Genomic DNA, 25,368 nt, shown 5'->3' with positions numbered 1-25,368 from the left:
TTTCATTCTGACAGCATCAAAGCCAATGCATTGCCATTTTTAATTCACAAGTAAAAAATGTATTATTCCAGGGTTCTCTAGTTATTAAGGTAATAAGAGTAATTAACAGCACCCTGCTGGCTACACATGGCTTGGACTGTGTGTTTCCAGGTTTGGGTAAATGGGTGGCACTGATCAAAGCCTTCTTCCTGAATCCCTGTTGCCTCACATTGTGGTAGTTGTGGCTATAGAGAATCCCCAAAGACAACTCTGGAAAAGACATAAGTATCTGGGAAGATTTTGCCCACTCTTTCACAGCAGAATTCAAAACCTAAGTGATGGCCCTATGGCGATGCTCAGAGAGAGACATAAACAGTGCAAAGTGAAACTGAATATCATTCTTTCTGAGATTAAGGTAATGCCTTCATCTAATAGTCATTTAAATTTTTCAATATTTCTACTATAAAAAGTAAATCTATTTCATTCATTTTGTTTTTTGAAAAACATTAGGTGTGATTTGTTTGTTATTTTACAAAAAAAAGAATATTCCTTCAATCCACTTAGCTAGTGTAAAAAGCTACAGGATGAAATGCCCACGTTTTGAGATACTCATGACTCAAAACAAACAAAAAAAAACCCTACTACACTCTTTTCCTTAAGCTACTTATGCAAATGTTAAATTTTTTTAAATAAATCTATTTGCTATTAGCGTCCATGAAGATGCTAAGCTTAGGTCCACCTCAGGAAAATTGTTATTGTAAAACACATGATGTGTGAAAACCTAATATTTCAGTTTTTAAATCAGTGCTCCCAGCTTTATTGCTTACAAAATGATATCTCAAAGAAAAGTACATAAAGGCAGAAGCCCCTCATTGGAGGTTAAGTTTGTTTCCTGCCTCATTCTTTAGCTGTATGAACGTAGAACATTCAACAATCAGGATGGGGTGGGTGTCTGACATGTTTTCACATATGGAGAGGCAGTGTGAGTAAACTTCCCATTTTATGGATTTTTCTAAAAAGCACAGAGCATGACTTCAAATGCATTAAACTCTGTTAACATGACTGTTGGGATGTCCCCACTGGCCCATGAGCATTGAGGTGTCGCTGAGCTTAGGGCTCTGAGGATTCCCGCGTGCGCAGCATTGCCAGAGGGGATAAATACCCCGGCTCCAAACTGATAAGTTCTGACTGTATAGCTGCTGTGTCTTCCAACTATGAAAATTATTTTAGGTCCAAGAAACCTAGGCACTCAAGAAATGAGTTGGATTAAAACAATACTTCCAAAAATAACATTTAAGAAATACTATATTTAAAATCTTTCAGGTAAAACTTTGTAGATTTTGATGTAGTATAAAATTACTTATTTTGTATATTAAAATTTCCCCATTTGGCATTCAACCTTATAGGATTTATGATAGATATGGGTGGATAGATGGGTGGGGGGATAGAATGATTGGATGGTGAATACTTCATATGTATAAGGCAGGATATTGTTTGAAGTGAAAATGCCAGGCCCTTCTTCTCAAAGGCGAGACTTGAAATAGGAGGAGAATGATGAAGGCAGAAACGTTTTCTCTTGAGGGAAAATCTTACAACTTTAAGCCTTTGTTAGTTAGAACAGACCCTTCTTGATCATGGAGTATTAGCCAATGAAGAGTTCTAGACAAAACTTTCTAAGGGACAGGATGGCACAAAAAATAAAATTCATTGAGAAAAGATGGGAAATTAGTTTGGAGAATGGGGATGGGCCCAAATATTTCAGTCTGTTTTGTGATGCAGCAATCTGAAGAAAATTGAGGTTCGTGATGGGGGATCCTATTTGCATCTTAGGGAGATGTTAGCAGTGATACCAAGAAAATTTAGACAGAAAATGCTGAAACACTGTGCAGAGATAACAGTAAAAATGGATAGTAAGGGACAGACCTAAGGGACAGTCCTTAAGTCCAATGGAAGGTCTTGATGGATGATTGACGGAAAGGGATGGAGGAGCCGAAGGAGTCAACGAGGAGGAGCACAGCCAGAGTGGGAAGCTGGGTGCACAGTGAGATCCTAGCCTGAGTGAATTCAGGAGTAAGGACAAGAAATTTAGCTGGAGGGGAGGCTGTCTGTATAATTTAGAAAGTGCTAATATTGAAGTCGCTGTGAAATATTCAAGCAAAGAAATGTCATACAAATTTTTGGAAATATAGATCTGCCATTTCAGAGAGAGGCCGCTGTTGTATATTTATGAGGCACCCGCAAAGTCAACAGCCTGAAGAATGGGTGACAAGAAAAAGGGATCATTAATATTTAAAGCATCAGTGAAGGAAGCTGATCCAAAGAAGGGGAGCAAAAACGATTGTCGGAATCCTATTAGAGGGGTCAGGTTAGGCTGGTGCTCTGGAAGCCCAAGGAAAAGCGGGTGTTTAAGAAATGAGAGAGAAAATATTGGATCAAATGTTACAGAAAACAATTATTAGTGTAGCCAAAAAACAGTGGCATACATTTTGCCAAATAAAAAGTCCACTTTATCAAATAAGGCAGCATCAATACATTTAGAAAGAAAAGTTTGTGATATGCCAGAGAGTGGATGAGAGCAGTTGAAAGAGTGGCTTCTAGCAATTCATTCATTCATTCATTCTCAGTGATTCCACACATATTTACTGATCACCTACTGCATGCCACATACTGTTAAAGACATTAGAGATATTGCAGTGGATAAAGTCAGCTCCTCTCTTGTATCCTTGAGAGGAGGAATCCTAAATTGAGGCATTTGGAGAGAATTTCATAAGTTTCATCATGAGAAGAAAGAAGGCATTGCTTGAACAGCGAGGTGTGGTGAAGAGGAGGCATTTTAGGATGAGGGAAATAAGTGCATATAGGGCCTAAAGGAAGAAAAGATAGAAAATAGAGAAGAGATCCCTAAGGAACCCGAGAATAAACAGAAGCCTAGTGATTGAGGGAGTGACAGCTGTTCCCTCCCCACCCATGACAAACGTGTGCACAGCTCTGATGATCCTCTACCTGCAGTCACAGAAATTCCCAAATACACAAAGGCACTGGGACCTCAGGGAGGACACTGTAGGTGTCCTGTAATCCTAACATTGTTGAGTGGGACAGCAGCCTGGAAAGATACCGGGGGTCTGCGTGATGGGCTGCCACACACCTCAGGAAAGAAAGTATTCTTGCTCTCAGGGAGAGCCCACACATCCTGCCCCAGTTGACCCATGTCTTCAGAAGCAGACACCATCATTGGGCCCTGAATCTCACACTGAAGGAAACCACATCCCAGAAATTTTAAGTTTTAAAGCCCTTCATTGGAATTTCAAGCACGGAGTTTAGCATATGGACGACAATGAAATCTTGAACTGATTTGAATGGACTAGAAAAATCTGATTAGCGATAATCGCTACACAAGCAGGTGACGAGTGAGTTAGCCACATTGTATGTAAACTTCTGTTTTTGGTACTTTATCATAAATAGACATATTTTGCTGCTGTTCTCAGAGCAGTTGCGTTAATTACGCTCCCTCGTACGCGGTGCATTATGTTCAGCAATTGTTGCTAGATTTCTCCTTTCTTGTCTAGCTCTGTTTGTGTTCTCTTTTCTGTGTCTTCATCTCAAATTCCTCTCCCTCCCAATAGACATCTACCTCCCTCTAATAATGTGTTTGAAATAGATCCTCCAATATGTGTGTGTCCTTGTAAGATATGTAGTGCTCTGTTTGTTTTTAATTTACATAAGTAATATTGTACAAAAAAATTCCCTGCTGTTTACCTTTTCATCTCAGCACTATGTTTTTAAAATCCATCCATGTTGCTGAATGTACAGTCTGTCACTACAATACAAATTAGCTCAGATATAAATGGTAAAGAGGGGAATGATGTCAAGATAACAAAGAATTTACATTGCTTCATAAGCAATTTTCCCAGCTTTCTCTTGTTTATGCCATCACATAGGCGCTACTGAGCACAAAACATACAAATCCAGCTGAAAGACACAAGCACTGAAGACCACAGTAGTGGTCTCAACATCCATATACCTCACATGCTTCCTCGTCTTGGCTTAACCACCTACTCCATGGGCGCGTTGATCGGTGCTTCTCTTCAATCTTTGTGCCTTTTATTCCATCTCCAAATTCAGCAGGCTAAGCACTCATACTCTCTTCTACCATTTTACATTTAATTATTAAGATAAATCCTTATGTGGACCTTAATAGTTTTGTATGTATTTAAAATTTGATGTTTCTTCTTAATAGTAAATACAACACATATAGTTGTACAAACTGGGGGGCAAAATCTGCGATATACATAAAAAGCAAGTGATTTATAATTACAATGTGAATATGGATCTTAATCCAAATTAATATGAAAAATTGGAAAAGCAGACTAAAGAAACAATACAAAAAGAAAAAATAACAGTGGCTAAAGAATATAAAAACATGCTCAAATTCACTAGCAATAAAAAAGAAGGAAATTAAAACAATAAGAACACATTTTAACCTTCAGATGGCCTAAAACAATCTGGAAAGGGACCTGATAAAATTACAATAGTGGTTACTTCTAATGGGAGGGAAGTCAGAAAAGAGATGTGGGGACCATAATTCTCTTATTGTTACTCTCTACAGTTCTATGCTGTTTCATGTTTTTCACCATGAGTAGATGTTTAGGCCATTGAGTTTTTTAATATACATTTAATAGAAAAATCATGGAATAGTATGTATGACCAAGAAAGGTTTCATAACATAGGTGTGGCTTGGGCTTAAGGGATAAAAAGGAGTTGTTCCCTAGAGCACATTTGGCATTGTCAGGAGGCATTTTCAGGTATACAAGGGAGGGGTGCTCCTGACATCTAGCAGAGAGGAAACCCAGGGATGCTGCTAAACAACCTATGGTGTACAGGACAGCCACCAACACTAGAAAACCATGTGGTCCAAAATATCAACAGCCCCACGGTTGAGAACCCTTATTTCGAAAAAGGAAAGGGATGCCTGCCTCAAAGGAGAATGGCCTGAACAGAGGCAGCGAGGAAAGAATGCTGACAGTGTGAACAGTCGGCAGTGATTACAGCAGTGACTCTGGAGAGGAGGGGTCAGGTACTCTCAGGGGGGCACTCAGCACTCCATTAATACACTCCTAAGAATTTTTATACTCTTCAGGGGACAAAGCAGAGGGAAATGAGGAAAACAGCGTTAAAGCTGTTTTGGTTGACTTGCATTACTTCAGACTTATTCCATTTAATTTTATACCCTGTGATTATTTAAAAGGTTTCCATTTTAATCAAGACTATTTTCTGCATTTTAGAAGTCTGTTCTGCATAAAATATCACATGTATATAATGACATTTGAGTGTCCAGTTTGATGCTGTTTTTAAAAGTGGGTTACACACAAAAGGATTAGTAAATATGGAGTTCTATCTGATAAGCTGGATTAGTGAGACCTGGCATGAGGGAGAAAATGATTAAGAGAATAAAACATTCATTTCCAGTAAAATCCCTGCCATGAAGCGTCAAGATATGCTCTGATAAGGGATTTCCTTGCAGAAGGTGAACCTGGGAATCACTAGATCCCAAACGTTGATCAGGATGATCAAATGTCTTCCTATTTAAACCCAAATAGATATTCCTGTCATTGCAGCTCTCTTGCAGAATAAAATTTTGGTCTAGGAAGCTCCGCTAGGTTAACAGTGAAAAGGAAATGGATGTGACTTCCTTTGTCAAACACTTTTGCAGACGCTGCTATACATGGATGATTTGATAGTGAAAAAGGTTTGCTCTGGCCAAAATCACATTTTTTAATGATTTAGCCTGGGTTGTCAGTATGAAGAGGATGGTACACAATCATCTACATTTTACAAAGATACTCCTGGGCTGTACCATGACTCTCCCAAGATTTCAATTCCCAATTATCTAGTTTACTGGCAATACTGTCCAGAAAGCCTCTTTGATTTAGCAAGGTAAGCCTCGTACTTTGACAAAATGCACCAAGAAATTTTGATGTCAAGCCTAAGCTGGCAGATACTCCAAGCAAATGCATCTCAATAGTCCAGAGGGACCATTTGAAACATCTTCAGTAACTGGAGAAAGAAGGAAGAGGCATTCATCTCCCTTAGCATGGCAGCTACAAATGTGCAGGTTGTTAGCTCAGTTGAGCAGAGAATTGTGTTAATGAGACCAAGGTCACAGGTCTAATTCCTGGGTAGCCCGCTTAATTCTTATCTGGTATGTGGCCAGAGTATCTATGCAGGTAAAGCTCCTTGGGCTCAACGTGATCCAATGGGAAATTGCAGATGAAACAATTTGCAGATGAAACAAGGAAGATTACAATCTTTTCAGATGGGTTAAATATGATGTATACAGGACTCCATTAACTAATTATTTTTTACATAGCATTTCTTGAAAGTTGTTCTAAAAATCTACATTTAAATGGTTAATCGCTTCGTGGAAATAGGACATTTTTGTAAAAATAGACAATCAAATGAAAATTAAATATCCGACATATGTACTGGACTTTTGAATTATTTTCTTTTACTTCTCATCTGCTTTTCTGGTCTTCATAGACATGGTCCAGATTGAAAAGTATTAGAAAGTAGTGCAAGAAATTCCAAATATTACACATATGTCACATTCATTTATAGTTTTTATTTTTCATGTGTTATTTTTAAGACAGAGTCGCACTCTGTCACCCAGGCTGGAGTACAGTGGCACGATCTTGGCTCACTGCATCCTCTGCCTCATGAGTTCAAGTGATTCTAGTGCCTCAGACTCCCAAGTCGCTGGGATTACAGGCACATACCACCATGCCTGGCTAATTTTTGTATTTTTAGTAAGACTTTCACCATATTGGCCAGGCTGGTTATTGTCTTCTTAATAATGAGATGGTTAGTAGACACATTTAAATCCACCATAGTCTCCCCAACCAAAATTCCATAAATAGCATATCTTGATGTAGTCCATGAACCTACATCACCTTGCAACATGTTAGAAATACAGAGCCTTGGGCTTCACCCAAGACAAATTAATTTAAAAATCTGTATTTTGACAAGATGCCCAGGTGAGCCAGGTACATGAAAGTTTGGGAATCACTGCTCTAATATCTAGTGAATGCTGCAATCCATGTTACATCTATAGAGTCATCTGTCCTCAGTAACCATTCTTTGATGTACCAGTCACCTGTTTTACAAGGTTGATAACAACACCTGTTATCAGCTGTCGAGTTGTTTCATGAAAAGGTTCAGAGCTTATTGGAATTTCATGTGGTATCATAGTTATCCAGATGTCTAAACCATCAGCAGGAGAGAGTAACCAGCAAAGGTTTTCCAGTTCAACATATTCCTTTACCTGTGAGTGAAAATCAAAGGCTGCCATTGAATAAAAATAGAACATATTATGTATTTGTTGACTAACCAGGTAAAATTTAATGGCTTATTTGTGGTATCATTTTAATGGCTTACAGTCTGTAAATGTGCCATTTGGATCTGCTGCACTGCGGATTGAACATTGGAAAATGTCTTGTGAATGTACTCATTAGTTAATAAAAGTAGTTAATATTGAAATACTGTAGTTTTGGTAGTTTCATGCACAAGCAGCCCTTTTCAAAAGTTTAGAACCAGTGATTTCCCATAGGACAGAGACCACTGAATACTTCACCTTTTAAATAAACTATTATTTAAAGATATGTTAAAAAAATAATGTACCAAATATTTTAACTGTATTAGCCAAGAATGAAACAACTCTTCAGAAGAATAGAGGTTTTATTTCAACGTATCAAAAGCACTGAACAAAGAATTGAGTATTTTTAGCTCAGTACTTTTGTTTCAATATCTAACGAAATAAATGTATATGATTAAAATCTCACTCGTATTTGAGACATACAATTTTCTTTGAAATGCTGACTGTGCAGAACACATTTCTAACCTAAGTTATAACTCTCTTGCTCTGTTGTCCAGTTTTCAAAAATTACCTGATAGGCTTCGAAGTGTTATGCTGTGCTATGTCTTTTCAGAGATGGAAAAATACAGAACAAAGGCCATGAAAAGTAACGAGTGATTTCTTTGATCTAATAAAAATCAATCAAGCTGATTTTTGTTTTTCTTCTTGGGTGGTTTGTCTATTGCAAACAGTCCTTTTCTCACAGGCTGGAAAGACAGCCTCCTCCTTGTTTAATCTTCTATGACCAGGTTTAGCCACACCTTCTGTCCAGACCTCTGACTCCTTGTGTACTGGGATATTGATAGGCAGGAGCTAAGGCTACAAACTTCCAGGGCCTGGATAAGTCCCTAAAGGGCCAGGGTGGAAGTGCTTACCAAATACAAGCCAGTGAGTTACTAGGAAAGCAGACTAGCAGTTAAACTGGCAGGCTAACAGTTGAGACCAGCCAGACACACCCTGCGCCATCTTCATCTTTCTTTGCCACAGGCAACCACCACATTCCACAGTCATTTTCAAAAACATTGTTAGAGCAGGTTTATGCCTCTTCTGATTTGGCAAATGCTCCATATATTTACTGTGATCAAAGAACATTGTCATTAAATCCACAACAGTTGAAAGTAGAAAAAAGAACTTTAGAGTAAAAACGTATGACCCTTTCTCATCACAAACACAAGAACTCTGACCAATTCTCTTAGGAAAATGAAGGCAAGAGAGGGAAACCCAGACTGAGTTTCTGTGCTGATTCCAGCAAACTATCAAGCCACGGTGGATGAGAAGTCCTGAAAACAGCCCAGCAGACCCTGACTCCTGAGACACAAATGCATTTACATTAACTTGAATGAGGTTAATTTTTGGTCTTGGACCTCTGATAGATTTGAATTTTCTTAAATCAAAGTTTTTCTATACACCCTGGTCTAGACCTCATATCAGAAACTTAGAGGGTGGCCAGGCGTGGCAGCTCATGCCTGAAGTCCCAGCACTTTGGGAGGCCAAGGTGGACGGACAGTTTGAGCCCAGGAGTTTGAGACCAGCCTGTACAACATAGTGAGACCCCGTCTCTAAAAAAAAGAAAAAAAAAAAGTTAGCTGGGCGTGGTGCCATGTACTAGTAGCCCCAGCTACTCAGGAGGCTGAGACGAGACAATTACTTGAGCTCAGGAGGCTGAGGCTGCAGTGAGCTGAGATCAGATGACTGACCACACCACTGCAGTCCAGCCTGGGCGACAGGTAGATTCCGTCTCAAATAAATAAATAAAAATAAAAAAAAGAAACTTAGAGGGCAAGTTTTCGTCTCCCTGAGGTTCATCTTTTTTCGATATACAGACAAAATACCAAGTTTAGGCCTTTGGAATTTACCATGACTGTTTACAATTTTAATAGCTACAGGTTGTGTGGAAGTTAGCAACTGAAAAATCACCTTTCAACAGGCTCTCAACTAATATAACTTACTTAATATAATTGCTAAAGATAAATCTATTCCCCTCTCTTACTTTTCTCCCCAGACTAAGTGTTAGGACATTCCAAGTTTACCCCAGTAGAAACTCAATTGAAGGTGAAAACAAAAAAGTCAAGATAAAGTTTATAAAATGCATCTGTTACAGTTTTGACATAAATAAGTACTTCCAAGGACAAATGAGGTGTAATTAATATTGCTGTTTTAGTCTTTAAAATTTTTCCTTGGGAAACAAAAAGCCTTTTAAGACTTTTGATGGATCCTACTCATCACCTTTAGTCAAGAGTGACAGCACAACTTTCACGAATACATTTATTCTTTAGATTTATATCACCAAAGCCTCTGGAGAAATGCACAGACAGAAAGTTCATGCACTGCCTTTCTGACTTTCTCAGTGACATTCCAGAAAGCACAGTGGTAAAACAGAGCCTTGTACACAGATTGGAGCATCAATGTTTAATTTACATCAAAACCATCCATTGTCACTTGGTTTCACCTAATACCATTTGCTAATCTTAGTATTGGATGAGAATATAGTGCTCTAAAAACTGTGGGAAACAATGTATCTATTTCCTAACAATGCAGAAAATCTAACGTTTACTATTACACATATTTAAATACATGTATTTCAAATTGCAGAATCAACACAAAAACCTTCATTCCTACAGTTTTTAATCCAATAATTAAAAGATTTTGTATGTAGAAATATGTATGTTTTATACATATAATGGACAAAATCTAGCAAATATTTTTTACCATTCTCTTTGGCATGACTAAAATATTGATCTATAATTTAAGGTATATAGTACAAAGCTTTGTATTTGTTGGTATTAACCAATCCTCTTACTTTAACTGGAAATTTTTAAATCAATCACCTTTGAATTATGATGTAAGCATCAAAGATGTGCCACGGAACAGATGTTTATAAAATGAAACTATCTTTTAAACATCAATAAAAAGTAAATTTAAGTTCTTACAATATTTGTGATGCCTCAAAAACATGGAATCATAAAATTTTAGAGCTAGAAGAGATATTCGAGATTCATAGTTCGATGTCATCATTTTAAAAATGAGGAATCTGAGAGCTGGAAAGGTTAATTGACTTTCTCCTTCTCAAGGTCACGGAAGTTGTAAGTGGCAGAGTGGGAATTAAACATCCCAGACAATCCACATGGCCTTCCTTTCACAAGGGGTGTGGCATTTTAACTCTGCTGCAATGATATTCTTGCAGATACACACACCTGGCTCCAATTCCGTGCTTCTACTGAAAGGAAAATAAATTGCACATAGGCCCTTTCATTATTCCAGGTCCATACTTCTGACATAACTTGGTGCCCCCATAAACCAGCAGGGCTAAATCTGCCCCTGTAACGGACTAGAAGTCAATCTATGAACACTGACATAAAATCACTCTGAGGAAATATTGAAACATAGAAATCCTCCCAGGCAAGTGTCAAGGAGCTTCTAAGGTCGTCTAGTAGCAGAGTGTCTGTGGGAACATCTCAGAAGCTGGGTAAAGTTACAAAGTTATCCAGCAATCCAGTTAATAGGTAAATAATAATAATTAATTAACCAACACTTTTAAATAAAAAGAAATTCCTCAAAACCTCCCTCAGAACATCTCCGTATCTCTAGTATCTAAAAGAATGCCTGGCATGGGCCGGGCACGGTGGCTCACGCCTATAATCCCAGCACTTTGGGAGGCCGAGGCAGGCGGATCATGAGGTCAGGAGATCGAGACCAGCCTGGCTAACATGGTGAAACCCCATCTCTACTAAAAATACAAAAAATTAGCCAGGCATGGTGGCGGGCACCCATAGTCCCAGCTACTTGGGAGGCTGAGACAGGAGAATGGCGTGAACCCGGTAGGCGGAGCTTGCAGTGAGCCGAGATCGCACCACTGCACTCCAGCCTGGGCGACACAGCGAGACTCCGTCTCACAAAAAAAAAAAAAAAAAAAAAAAAAGAAAAGAATGCCTGGCATTTGGTTGATTTGTTATTATAAATGAAATACACATTGATGTTCATTAGCAGATTAATAAATCCAAAAATTAAAATAGGTCCACACACTAACCTACTGAAACCAGCGTGACTGGAGGCAAAGGCTGGCAGGCTTCTGGGATCTATAGCTTGATTTATGCCTGGTAACTCAGCTGAGATAAGAAAGCCCAGATGCAGGCACCAGCAGGATTGGAAGGCTGCCTGGGATGTGTATATTGAGGAATCATCTAAAACGGAGCACCATTAATGAGCTAAACACAACTCAAAACCAGAGGAAAAGAAAAGAACTTTCAGCCAATTGTTACTGATGTATGAAAAAGGAACGGATGCTTGGAGATCTTGACCGGTAGGAAATAAAGACATTATTTTCAATGTTCTGCATTCACATGCGTTTAGAAATAGATGTGTGAAATGTTCTAGATGCTGCACTCACCCTTCTTTCCTGCCACTACTGAATACTACTATAGCTAAGTTGTAATTTGCACAGACCATTAAATTTCTTTTTGCTCTTACGCCATATCCAGATATGGCATAAGAACAAAAAACACAGACAAGAGTATGAGGTAAGAAGTGAAGCTCTAGATCAGGTCTCCAAGGTTTTCGGCCATGAATCCTTTTGGCAGTCTAACGGACTCATGGTTCATGGATTCATGATTTATGGACTCTTTGCAGAATAATGTTTATAAATATATAAAATATAAATTTAATATTAAAAATATGAAATATTTAATATAAAGATAATGCAAATAATAAAGACAAATATAATAGTAAATATAAAAATAAAACACTACAAAGGAAAACAATTATATTGAAACACATATCAATATATTTGAAATATGCATATCAATATATTAATGAGAATCTGCTATAATTTCTCAATAAGTGAATGATATTTTAATATATCTACCACAACTGTGTCATGATAAAATCCTAAGGCTTTTTGCAGGAGTACCATTTCTTTCATAGTTAAAAAAAAAAGTGTGGGTGGTAGTTAAAAAAAAAAAAAAAAGAAAAACTTTGTGATATTTACAGGTGATAAAGTCCACAGTTACTGCTGATGCTTCTGTGGTGGGTCCGCATTGATAATTAGAGAAAATGTTCCATTTTGGTAGGAAGTAAATGAAAACAAACATACACAATTTTTTTTCAAGTTCATGGAATCCCTTAATTCTTTCCACACACTCCCCAGGAGGTGTGGCTCCAGGTTAAGAACAACTAATTTGGAGTGAGACCGACCCCAAGATGGAAATTTAGCTCTGTCACAGGTGATCTGCAATGCTGGATAGGTTGCTGATCTTCCATGAGCTCTTCAGAATGGGGGAGAATTACATATGACATGGAATTGTTGAAAGGAATGATGTCAGCAGCATGGTTAGCACACTGTCTAGCACATATTAAACTCTCAATGTATTATGCTTTTGATATGCAGTGGGATAATTTTTCCTCCTTGATAGTTAGTCTTTCAGGATAATTTGTTTACTTCCAAGTAAGCAAGTAATATTTCTTCTCTTTGCTGAGGATTCAATTCCTCTTCATTTTAGCAACTTAATTCACAAAAACAAAACAATATCAAAGTGCTAATGGGATCAAGGTCACATGTGATTCTATCTGAGCCCTAATACAAACGTTTCTTACACTAAAATTTAAAAAAAACTTCATAAAATAAACAAAATATCAAAGCATTTTGATACACCCAAATGCATACTACTGGGGAGGAGTTGGGCATTGAATTTGAGAGCCTAAGTCCATGAGATCAATGAGAAAACACAGTGCCTTCAGCAATAGATACCAAATGTGATGTTGCCATTCAGAAGAACTGGATGTTTGCACTTAATTCATCTAAAATGCTTAAGTCTCAGAAAAACTAAACAGAATAAAATCTCTGATGATATAAGTTCAGCACAACAAAGGTCAGGTCAGACATGCCCACCTCAGAAGCAGGTGAGAGGCTGTTACCTCTAGCAGGGTGCTTAGGTGGTTCATCTGTAACCCCATTTCAAAGCATTAATGAAATTTTCACTCAACCTCGCCCCCTGCCAAAAGAGATGAAATGGAAAAGGAGGCATCATGTTGGTTGGGAGGAAAATCAGAGACTTAGAAAATAAGATTTGCTGCCTTTTTGCCTGTTTAGAATATTAGCAAATACCAAATTTCCCAGACTAACTGGTATTTTTCATCAGTATTTTCATTTAGCTATCGGCTTACCCTTCTCTACACGAAAGTGATTCAGTTCATTTAATCAAGCACATTTTGAAGACGATTATCTGTCATTCATCTTCAACAATTGCTTATTGGTGTCAGCAACAGCATGAGATTCTGGAGGCTACAACCATGAATAAAAACTCATCTCTATTTTAGGACCTTGTAGTTTAATGTGCAAGATATGAAGCATATTCAGGATTCTAAAAATGAGCCCTAGTTTATCAACACCCAAATGTAGCCTTCTGGGACTGAGAGTACATGCTTCTGCTTAAAAAGATATCAATAATGTTTATGTGAATGAATGAGTGAATGAATGAATACATGTAGAAAAAGTATTCCCAGAGATGTATGACTTGAATATATTTATGCTAAATAGATGTCTGATAAATGTATACAGAGATCTTTGCTCTGCACCAAAGAAGTGTTCCCAACATCAAGGACTCATCCAAGACCAGAGAAAGGTAATAAATTGATTAGTTGCCAGGAGAACACAAAAACAGTTTGAAAAGGAATGTTTATTTTTTTATTTAGAAGACCCTCCAAAATTAAAATTACCAGAGGAACATTAACTTTATTTGGGAGAATTAAAGAAGAAAATTAATAGCTTAAAAAAAAAAGATTTAAAATGAATTGCAGATACTAGCAAAGGAAGGAAATAAAGGGGAGAATGTTGGCAACCTATGAAGTGACCTGTATCTCTGGAAACAAAATAGGAGATGGGAATAAAAAGTGCAAAGAAGGAAAGATGGCATATGGTTCCAGCATGTGGCTACCTTTTAACAGAAAGGTAAGGAAAAAAAAATAGAAGTCAGAACCTGGGAAGAGAAACTAGGAAAAGAATGGAGATATGTTACTACCCATAAAAAGAGAAGACTGCTTTATGAGGTAATAAATCCCCATCTTTGAAAGTATTGAAACAGGAGATGAGTAAACAAGGAAAAGGTAGAGGTGATTGATTTATCATGTGTGGAGTGGGTTAAGTGACATTGAGCACTTGAGGTGTATTCTAATGCCTAGAAAAGCCTATAATCCTATGAACACTTCAAAACAAAAGTAGTGTGAGGGCACACCTTGAAAGCAAAAGAGAGGAGGGAGACTCAGAAAAGTAAAAAGAAAGTGGAAGAGAGAGAGAGGGAGGGAGATAAGGACAAAGGAGAGAGGGTGGGAGGGGAAAAAAAATGATGAAGGAAGGAGCCATCCCAAGTCCCCAGTGCCAAAGTAAACCTAGTTCCTCTTTGAAAAGACACCTGTGTAAGGTCAAGAAAATTGCCAGCTGAAGTAGCACTACTAGGGAAATGGGAAATGGCCCATAAGTTGGTTTGGTGGAAGTTATTTCAGGGATAGAGAATAAGCGGAGGTTCTGATTATTATGCCACCAGAACTGCAGGAGAGCTCCAGGAACAAATTGCCCCCAGAGCCCCACCCTCAGGCTTCATAACACTAGTTTTCAACAAAGGGTTTATGGATCCCCCTGCAGCACCCTAGTAAATCACACCACACCACTAACTAGTCCAATAAATGCCTTTCTTTTGCTTGAGAAAATTCACTCCTGCTGTGATTTGAACCATAGACCCTTAGATGCAGAGGAACTAGAATCAAAATGGTGATGGCCAGCCCTAGAAATAGCCATTTAATCAGCTCCCTGTGTGTTTATAAGTTGCCAAGCGGGAAAAGTTCATGCTCACTGAATGCATCGGCTTGAACTAATGGAATCAACCATATTTGTGTGACTAAGAAGCTGACAGTGGAACCAAGTATTCTGGTTTTTCCCATTTTCCATTGTCCGATGACTTCATTCAGCAACGAAGGTGGATGCAGGGAGTTAACACTTTTATTTTTCTTTCATGGGGAATCCAAATTTAAAGTTTTGTTATCCTTCGAAACAATTTTTCTTTCTAGTAAGGTAATTTTTAAAAATAAAAACAGTATTTATTATAGAAACTCTTTGGAAAATGGTTCTTTAGTGTTTTAGAACTTCATTCATTTTCATCAAGGATTCAAGTTCCTTTAAGAAAGATCAACACTTGCAAAATTAACGTTATAAATTGTACAAAAAGAGACAGGCTTGACACTCAACCAAGTAACATAGAAACCCCTATTTCCTTATAAACTTCCATCATTTATTTTCTTTTCTCTAATTTTATTACTCTAAAGTTCTATTTAATGTAGCTGTATTAGGACCAAGAAAATTAATATTAAACTACTGGAAGTGAAAATCAAGGTACCTCTGATTTAAGGACATTTTTTAAAAAAACTTTTTTGAATCGGTTTCCTGGCTGTTTATTATATATCTTAACAAGATCTAAACTTTCTTTCAACCATTTTTAGATAATTCAGAAGTTGAAACATACCAAATGAGAATGATAATATTCTTAGTTAATATAATTTATCCTATCTCCCCAGACCCACAATTTTTTAAAATATTTATTATTGCAATAGCAAAATAGTTGATGTAGAAGGCACTGAAGTGCACCATTGCCTTCAGTCACCAACACAGAAAGTGTGATCTCTCTCTCTCCAAATCTTTCTCTCACTGCTTTTTCCCCAAGGTCTGGTTTCTCTGCTAAGTTTAACACCAAAAACTTTACGTTTGTGACACTGTTTTGATTTTTAAGCAAGCTACAAGAACTCTACAATTTGCAACTTGGATAATATCGTTACTGATTTTAAAGTACCAGTTAGTATCCCTCAACCTCTTTGAGAATAAAAAGATTTCAAGAAAAAAATGACAGTTTTTAATTGTTTCCCTTATCTGTGAAAGTCCTTTGTTTGGAAGTACAATAAGAGGTTTCTAGGCATAAATGTACTATTTCTGCCAAGGAGGAGATCTAGGTAGATGTGGAAATAGCATCAACAAGCAAATTTTGTACATTATGCGCATTTTCCATTTGCCTGGTCTTCTACTAGATTTTTAGAAAAGAATTCTGCATTAAGGAGAGACTAGATGTTCACATACATTTATTAAGAATAGTAGTAAAAACTGTCAGAAGAGTCCAAAGAGATGGCACGGAAATTTGGAGAAATAAGCAGGAAAACTTTTCCTGGGGAGGTCACGTTCCTGGGTAAGGAAGGCCAATATCTCAGATGTGACACACATGGAGGATGAGAAGGGAGTTCACACTAATCTTGAGAATATAGTGAGACAATGTAAGGGATCAGCCACCAGTGAATGCTCAAGCAGATTCAGGAAAAATATAATAGGCTTCCCTAATAAAGAAAACAAGTAGTTATGATGGTACTTGGAATGTAAAATGCCATGGTGCTTGATAGAAAAAGGTTATTCAAAAGCACATGATCCCTACAGCCAGGTAGAGGTCAAAAGCAGTACCCAATAAAAGAAATGCCCCAGAAAAAAAGAAAAATCATTTTCTCTCTAAAAAAATTAAACTGGAAATTTCAAATGCCCAAAAAGTATCCCTGTGTAGAAGTCATTGTAAGATGCATGTTATCTCTTAAAGAAGCAAAAAAATCAGGGATTTCTGGTCATCTAAAGACAGATTTTTGAGTATAATCTATAGAAAGCAAAAATCTCACTAGTGGCAATAACTCAAAAAAAGAATGTGTGAGCAGAAGAAATGTTATTTTATGTGACAGAGAAAAAGGGTTTTCTGAGATCCTGGCAGATTTCATCTTATACAGACCAAAGGATAGAGATGCTGAGCCTTTCGTCTAGGAGGGCAACATAGTCCTTAAGGGTAAAGATAATGTTTAAGTGTCCTGGCCAGAGGAGATAGGCTTGAGATTCTGCATCTCCCTAGGTCAAATTGTACCCCTGGTTAACTTCTTTAATTTAAATTGGCTTCCTTGGGAGAGGATATTTGAACTACAGATAACAGTATCAACTTGTAAAGCTTGCCACTGAAAAGTTATGAATTTGCATTCTCATGTATTCATTAGCTTCTCATAAATGGTATTGCTAGTCCCTAAAGGCTGATCAATACTTGGGACACCAAAAATTCAAACTGGGTCTCACTAAGGTACTTGTTCCATCATAAGGCTTGTCTAGGTCACCTGCCCACTCCAGTCTCTGCCATCTTTGTAATACCATTCTTTAACTTCAGCAAAGGCTTGGAGAGGCAAAGCCTATTAATGCTGCATGTGCATGTGGTAGGTAGAATGATGCTCTTATCCCCTGCAAGATCCTCACCTTCTAATCCCTGGAATCTGTGAATGTGTTAGATTACATTGCAATGGGAATTCGAACTTCAGATTGAATTAAGGTTGCTAATCAGATGACCTTAAGATAGTGAGCTTATCTTGCATTATCCAGGTGGCCCAAGGTAATCCCAAGGATCCTTAAAACTGGAATAGAAAGGCAGATAAAGAGAGTCTGAAGATGTGGCAAGGGAAACAGAAATGTTATCTTGCTAACTTTGAAGATGGAGCAAAAAGCCATGAACCAAGAAATGTGGGTGACCTCCAAAAGCTGAAAAAAGCAAAGAAACAAATTCTCCCCAACTCCCCAGAGGGAATGCAGCCCTGCCCACACATTAGTTTTAGCTCAGTAAGATTCCTACTGGCCTTCTAGCCTGCTGGAAGATAATAAAGTTGTACTCTCTTGAGCCACCCTACTGTGTTTGTAGTAACTTGTTACTGTAGCAATATAAAACTAATACACCCTGTATCCAAGTAAAACTGCATTATGATTCCACTTAATATGAGATCTGAAGAGATTGCTCTAGCTACTGTTGGTGATTAAAACCATAAGCATTCAAAGTAGACAAACACTAATTCATATCCTAATGTGGGCCATTTAATGGTGTGAAGAGTAAATTATTTACTCTCCAACCCTCAACTTCATCATCCATTAAATAAAGTGAGAATCTACCTCATAGATTGTTGTGAGGATTTAAAAAATTAAGTTTTCCAGTCCAGTAAAAATGTGTTTCACACTCATACATGCCAAAATATTTGATAACGGGAAGTTACGCAACAATTTAAAATACTAGTTAGAGCTTCTATTACATGTTGGAGCTATAACAATGAACAAGGCAGACACCTAAAAATAACCATCTGGCAGTAATATCCTATGATAAGCCCTTGATGAGAGTACACAAAGCTCTGTTACCACATAGAGGGGACTTTGGCTGGATTTAGGGGTCAGATAACCCTTCTTAGTGGAAGTAAATTCTAAATGGAGGCCTAAACAATAAAGAGAAAGTAGACAAAAATGGGTGGAGGAATAGTGATAGCAACAGGAGACAGACAAATGCCTAGGCAGACAGGGACAGGTCTCTGGTCAAACCCAACCTTCAAGCCAAGGACAGTTTAAAGCCTGAAAACTGAGCTGCCAGTTCTCCATACAGTCCAAAACTGGAGTGAGAACTTCCATCCCTTCTTGCCCACTCTCTCTTGATTGGTTCCCTGTAATGATACCTTTTAATTAATCTAATGGTGCCTTTTCCAAGGCCACCCATGGACCAATCAGCACACACTCCTCCATTCTAAGCCCATAAAAACCCCAGACTCAGCCTCACAGATTGCTACCATCTTTTGGGTCCCCTCTCAACACTGAGAACTTCCTTTCTGTTGCTTAATAAAATTCTCCTCTGACTTACTCACTCTCTGGTGTCCACATACCTTATTCCTCTTGGTCACAGGACAAGAACCTGGAACTAGCTGAACTATGGAATGAAACAGCTATAGTACTCCTGCTCACGAAGCTGCAGGTGGAGGGAATAAAAGAGCTGTAACACTCCCTCCTGCTCACTGAACAATGAGAGAAGCAGCCACTGGGTGCCACTCCCTCCCACTTGCCCATCTACAGAGTGAAAAAGCTGCCACAATAGTGGAAGTGCATTCTAGATAGAGAAAGCAATATGATGAAGAGCATGGTAGCCTGGCACTCAAGGGAATTGAAAATAACAATAAAACAGGTGCATTTATGAAGAAAGCAAAGACCAAAACATGAAGTGTCTTTTATTATTATAGCCATGTGGGTTTATTGCAAAGTTTTAAGTGAAGAACAGATACTGATCATATTTGTATTCTAGAAAGAGCATTCTAGCCACAGGTTAAAAAACAAATTAGAAAACCTAGAAGGATGTAAAGGCAACAGAAACCAATTGGGAAACTGTTGTTACAATGCAAACAAACTACTTACTATTATTACTTTTGTCATCAAGCATATAAGAAACAGGAATGAATATGAAAGAATAAAATGAGATGAGCACATAAAAGCAAATCCACCTACATGTGTTTTATCTCAAAAAATCATCGTGCAGCTGCACAGAATAACAAGTGTAGAGAGACAAGAAGAGTCTATCTGCCATTTACAGGCAAGGGAGCAGGGCAGGATGAAGGGCATGGTGTGGTACAGGGCAAGATCTCAGACCCGACAAAAGATGAGACCATCCTGGTTAATTGTAAACTCTAAGTCTTACATTACTGAGTTCTCCCAGGAGAATTCTAAAGGAAAGTAGACAACTACTGGGTCTCACCAAGGTTACCTGTTCTTCCATAAGGCTCATCTAGGTCATCAGCTTACTCCAGTCTCTGTCATCTTTGTAATATCATTCAACTTAAGCCAAGGCTTGGAGAGGCAAAGCCTATTAATGCTGTACGTGTATGTGGTAGGTAGAATGATGCTCCTATCCCCTGCAAGATGCCCATCATCTAATCCCTGGAACCTGTGAATGTGTTAGATTACATGAATAAGGAATTAGGACTACAGATTGAATTACAGTTGCTAATCAGATGATTAGATGCAGGAAGTGATTGATCACAAAAACATTCCTGGAGAAATTTTGGCCTCATAGGAGACAGAGCCATCTTAGGAAATATCACTCACTCAAACCCACAAATACCTCAAAACCCTGCCTTATTCTGAGCCAATGTGGAAGAGTGAAGGCTCTGTCTCACTGGGCCTCTCTTCACACACAGTAACCTAAGACCTAGTGGGAAAATGAGTGTGATGGATGAAGGATCTAGGAGAGGCAGTAGAAGCTATGCATGTCCAAGTGCCCAGAAGAATGGGAGCCGGAAGAGATAGGACCAGGGCATTGCACATGACGATGCAGGGTTTGCCAGACTGCCTATGCAGGAAATTTGGCAGAAAAAGTCCTCAGACTTCCAACAAGAAAACCTTGATGCATCAGTGCAACCTTTCTACATTTGTAGAAATGAAAAAGAACAAGTTATTTACAGCAAACTGTGCACCAACACTATAGAATAAAGGTAATTTTCATTATAAAATTGTGACTGTCAGATATAAAAATGAACACATTAAATATATTATTTATGAAGAAAGTGGTGAGGTGTTACCACCAATTCAAAGGAGAAACAAAAAAGCAAATGTATAGATTAGGAATATTAAAATGAATGTACAAATGGAGACAAATCTGTTCTCTTCCGGTCAGGGGAGGGAAGTCAATTGAAATGTCTCCACTGGACAGAATTTGTCTACAGACAGGAGTCAGGGTTTCATGTTGTTTTAGCGGTTTTCTGTCAGTTACTGACATGCTACAGTGTTATAAAATAGCTCCCATGGAATATGCTTTAAGCAATGCATAGTTTTTCACTGGAGCTTAAATCTTCCTGAGTGCTTTGACTGGTATTTGTCTATAGTGACTTACCAAAAGCAAGCTTGTAGATGGTCCTAGAATTTAAAACTAAGAAGCCAATCTTCAGGCCATCTGCTGAGGGTGATTAGGATACTGAGGAGGTCCTAGGAGCTATGGCACCCAGAGTACCTTGCTTGTGCATCTGACAGGGCGGCTCACTGCTGTAGCACTTTTCTGAAGATCTGCCCTTTAATATTTGATCCCACACCCTACCTATGTAAAGTTCCTTATTTCTAAGTTCACTGCCCATCTCCCACCTGCAAAGCAGGCTGTAGACCCTGAGGATGTCTCAACCTGGTCTCCAGTCCTGACACCACCCAGATACTACTAAGCCCAGGTCTAGAAGATTCCCAGACACTGAGATAAAATATGAAAAATCCCACGCTCTGCTTCTTTGTCCATAATACCCGGTGCTGGATCTATGTGGCATTTCCAGGGACAAAACTCAATCCACCCCAATCTTACTGAGGTTACAAATGTTAGCAGAATTCTAATTTAAAGAAGTCTGACTACAGTATAGCAGTGACTAGAGCTGCTTACAGACTGGAGAAGCTGGAGAGCCTGCAGCAGGATGTGGGGAGTTTGTCCCAAAGAAGAGAACAAGGAGCATGGTGGGGGAGAAGAATTAAAACAGTAACTTCCACATGAGGCTTATGAGAAAGCATATATTTTAAAACTCCAGGGAACTCCCCGAACCTCAGATAAGAACAAACAATCTGCCAATATGTTGTTTCAAAGGCAGAGGATTAAAAAAGAACTGCTAAGTCTAGATTGAGAGGGAAATGTTGCCTCTAGATGCCAAAAGTAATTGTAACACAATATGGGATAAACATTAGGAAGCTCCCAGAAGCAATTTTACATATGCACGGTGGTCATTTCAAATCATGTAGATGGAACGACAAAAAACTGCTGCAAGAAATGTGAATATAAAGTATCTAGACCAAGAGATTTTAGTATTTTCAGATGTTGATGGTTACACATGATTTTTTTCCAAAATGGCTTTAACTACATGAAAATTGTCTTTCAGCTGAAGTCAAACAAAACAAAGACAAAAGTAATCTGTTTTATGAAATCTTACAACAAAGACATAGCTACTTGTCTTCCAGCTTGGAATCTGAATGCGCTATTTGTTAATGGAAAATCCATTATGGCATTTGGGGATAATGCATTTTGTTAAAACAAATGAGAACCCTTCCCATCTCACTGACATCACTCTCTCAAAGTTAGTCTAGACATTTTACAAATATCAACAGAGGCACATCGTAAGCTGACATGTCATTAAGTCATAGAGAGAAGGAAGACAAACAAATATTTGTCATCACTGTGTGTCAGCCACTGACTAAGTGTTCTGTCTCTTTTCTTATTAAATTGAGTCAACTACACTGTCAGATACAATCCTAGGTGCAAACAGAGGAAGAGGAAGAAAAAAAGAAACTCAGAACTAAATCTAAATAATTATACTTGCACCAAATAATAAAGCCATAGAGTGTGGATCCAAACCTGATTGTCTGAGACACTCACTCACTGGTTTAGATGATGGGAGGAATCCAATTGGGTTATTTTGTAGAATTTTTTTAAAGTGATACTACCTTATGATTAAACCAAGATTATATTCTAAGACAATTTTTACTATACTTGTTCAAAAATATTTTTCAGCACCTACTATATGCTGGATATTGTTCTAAGTTCTCGGAAAACATCAACAAACAGAAAAAAAAAGAAAAAAGAATGTTGAGTCCTTCTAGATTCATATCTTATAAGAGAAAGCATTTTGCTCATCTTGTATTAAGGTTTTTTGAACCTCCCTATGGAAAGAAATTAGAGCTAGGAATATTATGGTTAAATTAGAAAACATAGTATCACCACACTTAGTAATACTGTTGCCCCAGCAAAACAGACCATTTTTTATGTGACTTTAGCTTGTGTGTATGTATGTGTGTGTGTGTGTGTGTGTGTGCGCGCGCACTGCAGTTCTGCTGCCACATTCTAATGGAACATGCAAGAGGGTCCATGGCAGTCCTACAGGATGCATTCCAGCCCCAAATCCACCACTTAGCAGTCCTAGGCAAATCATTTTAGCTCTCTAGACCCTAGTTTCCTCCAGCTGCAAAATGAGATACTAATACCTCCTCCACAGGGTGGGTGAGGGAACTAAATGAGTTCACATAGGGAAAGCACTTGGCATAGTACAATACCCTTGTAAGTTTAATCAATACTGTCAGGATGTAAACAAGGACATGAGTTACTGCTACTGTCCATTTAGTCATCTTTTAAAAAGTCAATATTTGTGCAATACTGTTAACGTTTAATACTGATGTTACACAGAAGTCCAGTTAACTCCACAGGTCATGCTGGAAGATGGAAACAGAAGTAGAACTATATGATACATACCCATGAAAGCAAAAGAAAATAACATGCATGCTTCACATCTCTAATGTCTAATGTTCGTAATTACCTTGTTTGGCCTGCATTTCACAGAACAGGAAACAGAGTGATTGATAACTATACCTGAAGTCACACAGCTCTTCAGCATGTAAATGTGACTCTCAATCCCTATCTTTTTGACACTGATACTTAGATGCTTCCAGCAATGCCGTGCTTCTCTCCTATATAGCTAATAGTTTTGTAGTATCCTCCTATACTCACATTTGAAAATTTTTTCCCTTCTATTCTGAAACTTCTCAATGCCCCAATCTAAAAGTTTTAAGCCAATCTGTGAAAATTGTTTCTGTCTGCAGCAGACCTAAGGGTCCCCAGATCCTCACTCCACTTGGGGCATAATACCATCTCTGGGGCTGACGCAAGTTCAGGATAAGTAGTGCTATCTTTGTTCTCTAAACAATTTTAACCTACTGTGTCTGTGTGACCCATCTGTGATTGTCTGAGACCAGTCTGTGGGTGAATAAATGAGCGCATCAATGGATGAATTGCATGTGATTAGTTTAGAAATTATTGATCAGCCATTATTCCAGATACTCCCATTCCTGATGTCCATTCTTGCTGCTCCCAGTCCCCACAGGTGGGTCAACATCTGGACTTTGCACCAGCAGAGCTTACTACTTAAAATACAGGAAGAAAAGAACGGTGACTGTATGCACTTTCAAATATATTATTGTTTCAATGACTTTAATGTAATTTTTTAAAATATATGCAAGCATAGATTTTGTACATCAAATTGTAATTCAGGAAAAGTTAAAATACTGAGAATCACATGATTTGCTTTGAGAACCATCCTATCAACCTTCATGTGTGGTCATTTACAAAGCAACCCACATACTTCAGTTTGTATGCATGGGATTCACCCTGTGTACCTAGAGAAAGACACAAACATAATGAGCCTCACCTGGAGGACATTAGGTCTCCTCCAATGGACTTAACCATGTGACTACCAATCATGTATAAGTCTTAAAAATCTTGTGGATTTTGTTATTTTACCCATTCTGTTTATAATCAGTTTCAGTTTTTAATTTGATTTTGAAGTTGTAGTTAATCAAAAGATGTTTTACTTTTAGTACTACATTTTCATTTCCTTCCAGCCAACACTGCAATAACTGAAGTTTCAGCAACTTACTCCTCATTAAATGCCCATTAGAAACACCTTCTCCTCTGTGTGTTTTGGATGATCGCTTGTATTTCGGATTACCTTTTTAGAGTACTTATACTTTTTCACTGATAATCATACTTTGTTTCCTTTTCATATGGAAGTTGAATTTTTATTTTTCTTATTTTGTTTTCATTGTCAACATTCCAGATTGGGTTTTATGTAAATGCTTCTTAGAAAATATATAAATATTACATCAATATCCAAAAGAGCGAAAAATTTATTCCAATAAAACATTACTAATATATGTAACATTCCAATTCTCTTTTACTAGGCCTCTAGGTATGGTAGGGGAAAAAAATCCAGCTCCAGAGTTGGCATAATCTATATTAGCTTAAAATATTAATAATTTAGCCCAAAGGTCAACTTTTTAATAGAAAATACTTGGTCGTTCTTAATAAAATATTTAAAGAGTGAAAAATACCTGAAATAAAGCATTTTAAAAGAATTAGTGATAACTTTAAAGTAATCAGCATGCTCTTCTCCTTGGGGGCCAATATTCAGAAAAAGCAGTTCATTTTATTTTATTGACAATATAGTGATATTTGGCAGGTTGTGTATTTTTCCCCTATTTAATTTTTTAAAAATTTAATGTTGAACACCTGCCAGATTGGCAGCACTGGAAGTCTAAGTTACTGTGTGGAATTGGCTCTCCATCAAAC

Source organism: Pan paniscus, chromosome 14 (genome assembly GCF_029289425.2).
Source record: "Pan paniscus chromosome 14, NHGRI_mPanPan1-v2.0_pri, whole genome shotgun sequence".
Taxonomy (NCBI): domain Eukaryota; kingdom Metazoa; phylum Chordata; class Mammalia; order Primates; family Hominidae; genus Pan; species Pan paniscus.
Note: the sequence above shows the minus strand (reverse complement) of the source record.